This window comes from Temnothorax curvispinosus, unplaced genomic scaffold, assembly GCF_003070985.1.
Source record: "Temnothorax curvispinosus isolate PA1 unplaced genomic scaffold, ASM307098v1 QBEX01004614.1, whole genome shotgun sequence".
Lineage (NCBI taxonomy): Eukaryota > Metazoa > Arthropoda > Insecta > Hymenoptera > Formicidae > Temnothorax > Temnothorax curvispinosus.
This window is the reverse complement of record NW_020214394.1, coordinates 32,008-44,757: the sequence shown is the minus strand read 5'-3', so window position 1 is coordinate 44,757 and position 12,750 is coordinate 32,008. Positions and strand designations below refer to the sequence as shown.

Genomic DNA, 12,750 nt, shown 5'->3' with positions numbered 1-12,750 from the left:
TCGTCTTAAGCTGTACATGTAATTCTCACGGGATTTCCAACTAACTATGCATTATTCTAACATGCGTAAAAGCCTCTTACGTTCTTATCTTTTCATCGTTTAATATCGTTTAACAAACAACACGCTAACTTGATTTACATTTTGATGCTTCGTTTTTGGGATTATCATTAAGAGGCAATCATATAAAATTGGTTTATGTTACACACTCTTCTTCACGGATTTTATTGTATGATTTTAATTTGCGTTAAAGCTTCTAAATGGGATTAGCCTTCTTTCATTCTTTGACAAACAACGATTCAATGTGTGATAATTTTTCTGGAAACACCAATTCTCCGTTTTCGACACTTCATCGGGAATAATCAAGAAAGCGAATCGTGTAAATACGAGTTAGATTCCGCGATTCCTATTTCTTCTGGAATTCCGTGCATGATTTTAATATGCGCGACCTCGTCGACGCGACGGAGACGTGTCGATAGCGTAAAACGAATAATAAAATGACACAAGAGGGATCCTCTCGACGACGACAACGACGAGACGTACCGAAACCAAGACAAACTAATTGTAAACGAGCTTCGAGGAGAAGGTGGCGAAGGCAGAAGAGAAGAGGTAAGGAGCACAGCGAGCAACAGCAGCAGCAACAGCGGCAGGAGCAGCAGAAGATCCTCGTATTCGACGCCGAGATTCCAGTTTCTCCGTTAGTCGAGAAGCGAGCGGCGGTCGCGGAGGAGATGAGAGAAAGGAGAAGAGGGAAGAAGAGAAAGAGAGGAAGAGAGAGAAGGGAGAAGAAGAGAGGTCTCTCCCGGTATATACGCCGAGGCAACCAGCCTAACTCGCCGAGGTCGGGTCGAATAATAAAATAAAAGAGCACGTCGGGTGGATGGGGTGCAAGGTGGTAGCGTGGTAAAGGTAGAAGAAGAGGAAGAAACTTCGCTACGGGAACGATGGGTGGTTACGTGTGGCCGCCGCCGGTGTATGTGTGTGGTGTCGGTGGAGAAAGATACAACCGAGAAATCGAAGGGGAGCGCGAGAGAAAGACTGATCCTCGGCGTTGCCACATGCTCACTGAATTTCCGAGCGCCTCAAATATAAAGGCCGTCTTTATAAGACCGCCGTGTGCTTATGCGACTGCCTTCGAAACTCGCATCAAATTCTTGACGTCTCATTAAACATCGTCAGGTTTCAAGAAGTTAAACGTTACGCCGCTTTACGCACGGCGGGCCGCTCCTACGTGCAGAAGTAACGAATCCACCGGACAGAGAAGCCGTTCTTTCTTCTCCTCTTCCCGTTGCCGCTTTCGCGCTGCACTCTCCGCCAACGAGAGAGTCCAGCCTCGTATGCGCAGGATATTATATAGAGTGTAAATAAACTACAGGTGCAAACTTGAGAGATTAATGGAGGTCATTGGAAGGAACAAGCAAGTCTTAATAAGCATATGTCCGGAAACTAGTAATTACTGAAAATATTCAGCTTTTCAATTTGTAAGTCGGCAATTCTTTATACGTAACTACATCCTACAGCAGATTGTATAGACTGTATAGAGAATCAAAAAGTTATAAAGTATCGTGAGAATTTATATTTTTAACTTAAAAACAGGATATTTCTGAAACCACGTATTGTTTGGAACTTGGAACTTCTTTGTTCCGTTCAATAAGCTCAGTTGAGTCTTAAAGATTGTACTCGCAGTTTATATACACTCTGTACGAAGTTTCAAAGTTACATTAATGTGTTCCCATCGACGGCCACTAATTAATTGTTGTTTTCATAACCAATTTGCTCTAGAAATATTAGTTCACTCGCGCATACTTGAGAAACGATTTACCTGCCAAGAATGATTAACTACTCGAAGCATGATAGGTTTCCCTTCCATATTCCCAATATCTTAGAGTGGTGTTAACCCTAATTTTGCCGCCTATTAATCGTTCAATTATTTTACCATGAAAATAAAGTAACGCCTACAGTGTATATATCTCAAGTCCATCCCAAATCTATCCCAATCTTTATGAATTCTATGACCAATTTGGAATGGATTTTCCTTAATAAGATATTTTCTATTCAAAATAACACGATAATTTCCTACGCTCGTCACAGGAAGCAAACTGTACATAAAATATTTTTATCTAACACATCGCCAATGTAACGTATAATGTCCTTTTAAAAACAGGTACAAACTTTCCATCCCCTGATATTTAACATACAAAATGTCTATACACGGAGAAAATTTTATAGTAAATATTACTATGGTGTCGCACTAGCTGCGGACCATCGAGGAATTTCAAGTTAAAATACTATAATTATTGTTTTAAAAACGATTAAATAACGTAATTTTTACCATAAACATAGTAATTTAACTTAAAATTCCTCGATGGTCCGCGCCTAGTGCGACACCATAGTAATATTTACTATAAAATTTTCTCCGTGTACAAAATGTCTTGGGCATTGTTAAAGTGATCGTGCGCTAACTACATGTAAATTTTATGTTAATTTATATTTTTCGTCGTTAATTTTTCCTGCTATAAATAACTTGAAAATTTAACGTACAAAACAAAATAGATGTTTTATAATGTTTGGCAAAAGTACTCTATATAACAATAGAATTTCGCTCGACAAAGCACTCTATATAATTGTTGGTATACATAGATTCACGTCTCTAATATTCACTCAAACATTAATCAGCAATCAGTGATGTTACAATTATCTTTTTCACCGAGTAATCACGGGTGACGAACAAGCTCATTTACCGTACCAAGTGATTACGCATAATAATTGCGTCGATTGCACCATTCTCATAAACATCATAATTTTACAAATGTTAGCTAACTAATCCGTAACTATATCTGTTTCTCACAGATTAAGAATTCCTTTAAAGGTAAAATGTTTTTTAAAGTCTTAAAATTAGTTTAATTATACCTATTTATCTCACCTTTAGACTTATTATAATATATATAATTATATAATTATAATGTCATTATTGCTGATTTTATAATTGAAGTATTCAAGAAAATATATCAAGATAAAAAAATTAAATTTATAAAACTATCGTTACATTTGTGAATTCTGTCCTAATCTATACTTTTCATTGGAGAATGTTAAACGGTTTTTGTTTGTATTTAGAATTTCAATTAACATAATTCAAATCATAATGTTAATCATAAATAGAAGCTATCTCGTGCCGAATATTTCGGGAATCCGTTGATATTTCACAACCAAAATAACAGCTGCATTTAGATGGATTATGTACGGAAACTCTTCGTTGACCGCTTATCGGTATGTGTACAATATTTGCCGCGTATTCGGTCTCGCCGAGTTTAAACGGCAAAGTCAACAGTATGCGGTATGCGTGCATTATTTCTCGTATTATGATATTCCGCGAGATACGAATCTCGAGATAGAAAAATTGTCGGCAGGAGGAATAGCGCGTCGACCCGGTTCGTTGCAAACGAGAAACGCGATGCAGCACGAGGCCGTAAAAATGAATTATTGTATTCGGAATTATCGAAGTTGCATCGACCGCGAACGCGTTATTTCCGTTATTCGAAATCGAATTTATCGAAATTTCGACGTTGACAGGATACAGATCGACATAACGAGTCATAAAGCGTTATCGTGCCGTTAATTGCATCATTGGACACCGCTTTTCCAACAATTTTTTGAATGTCCGCTATTAAATGTCGCTGCATATGTTCAGCTTTAAATTTTTACTAACATCACCTCGAAATAAGATGAAGCGCGATGTTTTGCAACTTCTTTACGTCATTCAATCGTTTTTTCTCTTCCACCTGAATTTCGCGTCTGTTAACTTTAAAGAGCCTCGGATTTACGTTAGACGAGGGCAAATAAGAAAGGCAATCTGGCGCGTAAAATAATCGTATACTCCCTATTCCGACGAGCTGCATGGCGACTTCATAGAAATTAATGCGATTGCGCGCGGGCGGACGCCGCGGTGCAATTGCGTTTAAAGAGCATTTATTCCGCGCGAGACTGTTTTTCTCTCTCAAGTCTCTGCAATGAATTATATCTCATCTCAGCGGCATGATGGTACTGTTAGCTATATTAAGAAAATTGTTTATAGGCAAAATACTGGCGGTACGGCGACAAGAACGGGTATATTGCGCTTCGTGAAGCTGTGTATACGCGCGGTTGGCCGTGTCCGTCATGTGTGGGTACTGGTTAAGCGAAGCACGTGTTTTTCTTTGCAAAACGAACAGAAAATGCAGGAACACCTGTTACCTGCGTGATACATTATTTCGCGATACTCCCTGCGTCACTCCGGAATACGGAAAGAGGACGACCACGACTCGTTCACGTCGGGTGTACATTTTCGGGCAAAATAAAATCGATCGAGCGCGAGAAGAACACGCCCTTGCGCCCGATGGATTTAATTTTAATCTCAGTAGTACTCTCAAAGGGCTTTGGAAAGTGCGCGAAACAAACTGATTGCGTCGATATTTGTCAAGAAGCAAATATTTATTCCGATACAGTTGCCAATTTGTCACACATAATTGCATTTCCCGTTTACCGCACGTAATTTAGCCCTATATAGTCGGGGGACGAAACACTTTTTATTGCATTGCGCAAAATGCAGGAAAATCTCGATTGTGCAAATTAAATGAGAAACACATCTATTAAACTGACACGGCCATTTTAAGCACTGAAACATATATACAGAAATTTACGCTTTTTTGCTGTCAACGTTTTGTTCCATTCTCGGTTTTGTTATTCCGGCTGCTTCATCAAAAACGTGTGATATGAAAAATTGCTAAGATAACTGATCTCTTTATAATTAAAATTCTTGCACAATATATACACTTTAATATGAAAAAATTGTGTTATTAATAATAAAATAAAAATTAAGCTAATAAAATTCAATTATTTAATTCTTCGCCGAAGCACGTCCAGTGGAATGAAAGATGACGATTGAAGAAGAGAAAAATATGAGTACGCAAACCGGCATATGCAAAATATTGACCCTTTTTTTTTGCTAAACGACGTTGTTCAAACAAGCAAACGTTCGATTAAACAATATTCAGATGAACGGCCGGTTAAATGGTGTTGGAGTATAGCAGAGATCCAATGTACGATTAAAAATAACAACCAGATGGATAACCTCAAACTGAATTTTTATCAAAGTTGTCCTATTGGAATAAAATAAAATACAGTATTATATTTACCGACACGCGCGCGCATCTCTTCATTTTCAATTGTTTATACGGGGACTTTATGCACGGTAAATAACGAATGCGAATGCGAAAGTTAAATTCACGAAAAATAGAATAACGCAAGCTACAAATTTTTCAAATATCCCTATATCGTCGGAAAAGTCGTATATCGACCGTAGTTTACATGTGAATGGCAAACGTTTCGTACGTTGGTTTCATGTATTAATTAGTCACTTCGCTGCAAATTATCGGCACGTCGAAAAGCCAATGAAACTACAGGCAGTTTCGACAATTTGAACTACGTTTCCATTTTCAGTTTTCCCATATACATATATCGGCGTACCGAGTCCCGCCGCGATTGTAAATAAAAGCTCGATTATTGCGTCGCGCAAACGGCGCAAATATTATGTTTTTTTATTGAACGTGCTTCGAAACGCTCGATGCGTATCACATACGTTGTTAATATGTAATCAAAGATCAACAACCGTTTCGTTGTTGCAGCGATCGATTTGCTTTTAAAGTTTGTTTCGGAATTGTCGAAATGGGATATGTTTTAAACCGTGTTTATGCATATGTATCACTATAATGATTGATTTATCGCTACTGCCAACCAACGTGAGCTCGAATTTCACTTCACCATAATCTCTCTTTTATTTCCTTTCGATACAACATGTATCGAGTTATTTTGGCATTGAACACTTTTTAAAAATATAATCTGGTTTGTTTAAGCTAAGGACAGAAAAATCGGCGTCAAATGGAAATTAATTAAAACGTAATAATATTTCAATGATGGAAGTGCGGTTCAGTAAAAATGCAAAAATCCCAAAAATCATAATCCTGAATATACGTACATATAAATACGGCACAGTGGATTTTCATTGTACCGAAATATTGTTGAAAAATATCATTCCCCCGAATAATATGCGAGGTTTTATTAAAAAATGTATGAAAAAATAATCGGAATTTGAAAGATATATGTATATGAAACAAATATATGCAGGGTTTTGCCTAACTTGACCATCTGAAATATCTTCGTTACTTTTAACAATGCGAAAAATATTAAAAATAATTTTTTAATTAAAGAAAAAGATACAAATATTATAGTCCGCAAAAATTGTTTGTTAATCATTTTATATTAAACATTTATTTAATCATTAATCCTTTTTCTGAGATTTAATGATTATACTTTCTTTTTACTTTTTCAAATAACGTATTCTTCATTAACATTTGAAATAAAAACAAGAATATTAAATTATAATTATAATTAACTAAATGAAGAAATTAGATACTGATCATATTTTTTCATTAGAGCAAATGATTTTTCGCATATGAATTTTTCCATATTAAAAGCAACAGAAATATGTTAAAATATGTGTATAGGTGAATATATAATTTTACGTAATGTAATCTATCCACTTTAATCTTTATTAATTATAATTAAAAAGCAAAAATTTAAGGCATTTCCGTGCAATGAAATACATGAATTCGCGCTGATAAATTTTTGAAATAGCGTTTCATTTTCTGCCGCAACTTTTAACGATTTCTCGGAATTTTCTATGCACAGTTCCGAATATTTCAACTAATGAAATCTCAAAGCCATGTCATATCGAGATGACTTTCCTACCTACTTTTTTCACGTACTTCACCATGCTTCTTTCAGTCTTCGGATTAACGCGACTTTTAAGGACCTCCGGGAATTTTCTACTCTTCTACATTATTTTGCACCAATGAAATCTCGAGGCGATGACATTTCGAGATAAATGGGTTTTCGCATATTTCACCACATTTTTGTCGACGTCTCCTTTTTGAGAATCTCGCGTTTCGTCCACCTCGCAAACACCGAGCTCGTTAACGGCGACCGACATCAACGACACATTAGCAAACACACCTGTATCGTCCCGCCCGGGCGCCCGCACGATTTCACTACGTCGCTGAATGAAATCGCGTGTGTATGATCCGCGGAAAGACACAAATACTTTGTCAATGGATTAAACTCCGAGTAAAAATAATGTGTCACGCGTTAATATACAGATCTGATTCTCGGTGGTTGTCGAGAGATTTTAACGTTGAGTGAACAGGTAACGAGCAGCAGATTTCAGATAACTATTTATTAATCACCAAACTAAATGCATATAAATCATACGGAAATGTAGCCGCTGATATTATCTGACAGCTATGAAAGCACTGCCCTTGCGAGCACACCGCGTACGGATACCGCGTACCGTGTGTGTTTACTTTTATACTGAATAAACTGCTGACACATTATTCCCATTAATACCGTAACGTTCAACGCCGAAAGTCGATTATGACGTTAATGCTGTAAAGTTAAACATCAAATCAATATTGAAAACATTGAGAAATTATTCGTAACTCTCTTGACGTGTCTCTTGATAATCCAGATTCGCATTCTGACATTAAATAATACCTGCCTGAATAATCATTAGAATCACGCTTGACGTAAACTATTTAGGTAAAGTTTTAAAATCCACTGGCAAGGAACATTTGCGTCCTTCCCCGGATCATCCCGTACGACGACGCGTCCCGACTTGTAAACGTTATCGCGTGTAACTACGTTACGAACGATGACAGGCAACCGACCACCACGCGTACGCGACTCATCGTCGCTCGTTGGAACGCGTCGTCCGGTGCATATTATCGGGATGAGGGTCTGGATCTTACGGTAATAAGTGCGTCACGCGTAAATCGGAACTGGTTCCCATAGAGACTAGAGACGCGGTGCTCTTCGTTCGTCATTCACGTGGACGCGTGCGCGCGAGTATATAAATACGCGTACGGACACGCGCGAGCGTGACGAGTGTGCGACGCGCGGTCCGAGAGAAGAGGGATTTGTAAGATTGGTGGTGCGCAAGAGGGCCGGAGGAGAGAGAGAGGGAAAAAGAGGCAGAGGCAGAGAGAGAGAGTGAGAGGGCTGCAGAAAGGAGAGCGAGGTAGAAAGGAGAGGCAGGAGTGCTCTGGAGCAGCACTTAAGGATAATAAACTACCGTGATAGCGCGACAGGAAGGGGCGGCGCGACATCTTTCGCACGTCTTATAAGTTAGCGGAACAAAATGAGCAGAATCGATTCTAATTAATATATTTATTTGTTGCTCATTTGTTGCTAAAAAGTTGCCAAAGAAAAAAATTTGTTGCTCTGTAAGTTTTCTTAAAAAACGATGTTCCGCTAGAAGAAGATTAAGTTAGCGTGACAATATACATATAATAACAAAATTACACATAACAATAACGTAAGAATTTGTTGCTAATTTGTTGCTCGCAAAATAAGTATAAATAACAGCGAAAAACTTCAGCGTGCGGACAGTTATAAGAGTAAAGTATCAGAAAAAAATTTGTTGCTTGTTTAAAGGTACTGGCGTATTGTCAGAATTTGTTGCTCTCGAAATATCCGAGTTCCGAATTTGTTGCTTGCAAAATAAGTATAAACAATCGCGGAAAACCTCAGCGTGCAGCTAGTTACAAAAGTAAAGTATTAGAAAAAAATTTGTTGCTCGTTTAAATTTGGTACTGGCGTATTGTCTGCATTTGTTGCTCTCGAAATATCCGAGTTCCGAATTTATTGCTTGCAAAATAAGTACAAACAATAGCGAAAAATCTCAGCGTGCGGACAGTTATAAGAGTAAAGCAGTAAAGTATCAGAAAAAAATTTGTTGCTTGTTTAGGTACTGGCGTATTGTCTGAATTTGTTGCTCTCGAAATATCCGAGTTCTGAATTTGTTGCTTGCAAAATAAGTACAAACAATAGCGAAAAATCTCAGCGTGCGGACAGTTATAAGAGTAAAGCAGTAAAATATCAGAAAAAAATTTGTTGCTTGTTTAGGTACTGGCGTATTGTCTGAATTTGTTGCTCTCGAAATATCCAAGTTCCGAATTTGTTGCTTGCAAAATAAGTACAAACAATAGCAACAAATTCAGACAATACGCCAGTACCAAATTTAAACGAGCAATAAATTTTTTTCTAATACTTTACTCTTGTAACTAGCTGCACGCTGAGGTTTTCCGCTATTGTCATACTTATTTTGCAAGCAACAAATTTGGAACTTGGATATTTCAAGAGCAACAAATGCAGACAATACGCCAGTACCAAATTTAAACGAGCAACAAATTTTACAAAATTTACTCTTGTAACTAGCTGCACGCTGAGGTTTTTCGCTATTGTTCATATTTATTTTGCAAGCAACAAATTTGGAACTCGGATATTTTAAGAGCAACAAATTCAGACAATACGCCAGTACCAAATTTAAACGAGCAACAAATTTCTTTCTAATACTTTACTCTTGTAACTAGCTGCACGCTGAGGTTTTCCGCTATTGTTCATATTTATTTTGCAAGCAACAAATTTGGAACTCGGATATTTTAAGAGCAACAAATTCAGACAATACGCCAGTACCAAATTTAAACGAGCAACAAATTTCTTTCTAATACTTTACTCTTGTAACTAGCTGCACGCTGAGGTTTTCCGCTATTGTTCATATTTATTTTGCAAGCAACAAATTTGGAACTCGGAGATTTCAAGAGCAACAAATTCTGACAATACGCCAGTACCAAATTTAAACAAGCAACAAATTTTTTTTTAATACTTTACTCTTGTAACTAGTTGGACGCTGAGGTTTTCCGCTATTGTTTATATTTATTTTGCAAGCGACAAATTCGGAACTCGGATATTTCGAGAGCAACAAATTCGGACAATACGCCAGCACCAAATTTAAACAAGCAACAAATTTTTTTCTGATACTTTACTCTTATAACTGTCCGCACGCTGAAGTTTTTCGCTGTTATTTACACTTATTTTGCGAGCAACAAATTAGCAACAAATTCTTACGTTATTGTTATGTGTAATTCCGTTATTATATATATATTGTCACGCTAACTTAATTTTCTTCTAGCGGAACATCGTTTTTTAAGAGAACTTACAGAGCAACAAATTTTTTTCTTTGGCAACTTTTTAGCAACAAATGAGCAACAAATAAATATATTAATTAGAATCGATTCTGCTCACTTTGTTCCGCTAACTTATAAGACGTATCTTTCGCGGCGTACGTACCACGGAACGTACAGCGGCAGATCTTCCGAAATTGATCGTGCTTCGCGCAACGCGCATACTCTCATTACGCGGCCAGCGGAGTACATAACAATAAATGGACCTTTCCCGACGACGGGAAGGAGGCGAAAACGCGCTTTTCGGCGCAAGGAGCACGCGCTTCCGATGCCCCATGCCATCCTTCGGGATTATCCGCTCTTTTTTACCTTTTTCACACATCTCGAACAAAAACCAACGTTGACCAAATCCTCGATATTTGCGTTATTGTTCAAGTAATAAATAGCAGTAAATAATAAAAGTGATAGATCAGTATGTAATAAAAATACTTAATAATTATCATACGTAGTAGTTTAATGTTATAAATTTTAAGAGTTGTGGATATGAGGAATAAGGATACCTGCGTTTATCTTAATTCCTTTTTGAACGTTTTACTCTAAACGAAAATAATGTTTATTCAGACGTATATTAGTTGCCACCCATCATCTGGTGTAGTAAACATGTCACTTGAATGGAACGAAAAAAAAAAGGACAGGTGTAAAAAGCGTAGCCGGAAGAAACCTGTCCTCGGTCGCAAATCGGTGTCGGATATATCGGCGATGTTGCGATAGCTCGCGCAATTTTTTCGTCATGGAATTTCGGCGGTGAACCGTCGCTGAAACGGTGAAACGACGACGTATATCGACGTGCCGTTTTCGGAATGTCAACGCGGGGGCTCTCACGATTATGGAACGACCCGAACGCGACGGCGACGGGGGCCGTGCGCGGATTTAACAAAATAACACGTAGGACCATAAACCGCCGGAGCATCACGAAAAGCATTTCGCGAGCGTGATGTCGGGTCTCCGTGCGCGAGATCGAGAGAGAGAGAGAGAGAGAGAGAGAGAGAGAGAGAGAGATCGGGTCTCGGCGGCCCCCAAGAGAGAGAGATTATCGGAGATATTCGGACATCGAGGCTCTCGTACGGACAGCCTCTTCGCTCGAGAGGAGCGACCACCGCACCGCGTTACGTACACACACAAGAAGACACACATACACACATACATACACATGCGCGCGCGCGCGGATGCTGTAATTCGGCGAATTCAATTTTGGAGCCGCTGTAAATACGGCGGATCTATGGGTCGCGCGTGGGGGATTCGAATTTCGTTTGCTCCCATTATTCGCGACGTTCGAAAATTGCAGGTGTACATCGCCGGACCGGAGGCGCACCGAGCTCTCTCGCTCGTCCCATGTGAAAAAAAAGCGCCAGAGGGAAACGGCCAACTGCACATTTCGCGACGTGTTTTGATACGGACACCAGCGTACGAGTTTTGATTATCGCGAGTGACATATTTACAGCGGACGGTGTAACGTCGAACTCGCCGGACTACCCTCCTGCTTTCCGCGTCGCGCGTGTAGGTACACATCTGTCGCACGCACACATACGCGCCCACGCACGCCAATATACGCAACGCACAGGGTATACGCGATCGCTTGAAAATTTGATTTTGCACTCACTCACCGATCGCCTCGCAAGTCGACGAGCCCGCCGTCCTCCTCGTTGTCGTCGTCGTCGTCGGTGGCACGGGAGCGAGGGCGTCGAGGGGGTGGCAAGGTCCGAAAACGCGTCTAGGGGAGACGACGCCGCGCCTGATAAATCCACCGTCCGTGGCCGACGAGGGATCCGAGCGCCGGCAGCGGCGGCAGCGCGACAACGCACACTCGACAACGGGCCGCACACATAGAGCTCTCGTACTACTCGTACAACACTTGGCCGCTGGCACTTGTGATCCGCACGCACTATTCACCGGGAAACCATGCAGAAGCGCTCGGGGGATAGCCGCGAGCAGCGCGAGCGCGACCGACCGCGGGGCGACGATTCACAACTGATGACGATTCGCGCGAGATCGACGAGCGAATCCCGAATCCCGGGCTCTTTTCCTTTTCGTTCGTTCGTTCGTTTACTCGCACTCGCGCGCGTCGATGCGAGCGCGATTTATTAACCGCCGGAGCGAGAGGGACACGGCGAAGACGTTGAGACGCGCCGGGCCGGGCCACCTACCACTCCGCGAGCCGCACAGTGGCCATTACCCTCGTCGTCATCGACGAGCGGAGAATGCGTGTTTTGTTATCTTTCTCCCCTTTTAATTCTCTCTCTTTCTCTCCTCTCCTCCGGAGGCGACGACGACGCGTCTTACCGCTGCGAAGTCGTGGTGGCGACTGCTCTCGGGAGACTGGCGGCGCAGCCCGATCGACCAATGGCGTGCCGGCTTTTACCGAGCGCCATCTTGCCCCTACCCGAGCACAAAGAGGCTGGCGACCGAGCGCCGCCGAGCGGCCGCGTAAACGCACGATCGGTCTCTCCGCTCCATCCCCTGCGTCACTACCGCCACCCTCACCGCCCCCCCCGTCCTACTGCCGCGCCGTCCCGTCGCCCCGCTACTCGCTACCACTACTATCACCCTAGCGGCGGTGGATCGACGCGCGTTTTGCGGCTTCGCTCCTTCGGTGTTCCTAACTTTCGATATAGGGGTTTTATGGCGGGATTAAGCGCGGGAG

The 12,750-nt window shown here is 40.8% G+C and overlaps 1 protein-coding gene across 1 annotated transcript in view; it reads right to left on the bottom strand.

Annotated features, from left to right (window-relative positions):
- LOC112453695 overlaps positions 1 to 12,409 on the bottom strand; it is a 132,492-nt gene extending 120,083 nt beyond the window's left edge. The window contains exon 1 of the mRNA XM_025014595.1: positions 11,714 to 12,409. The gene's annotated coding sequence lies outside the window, so the exon portion shown is untranslated. The remainder of the gene's footprint in view (positions 1 to 11,713) is intronic.
- Positions 12,410 to 12,750: the final 341 nt, after the last annotated feature.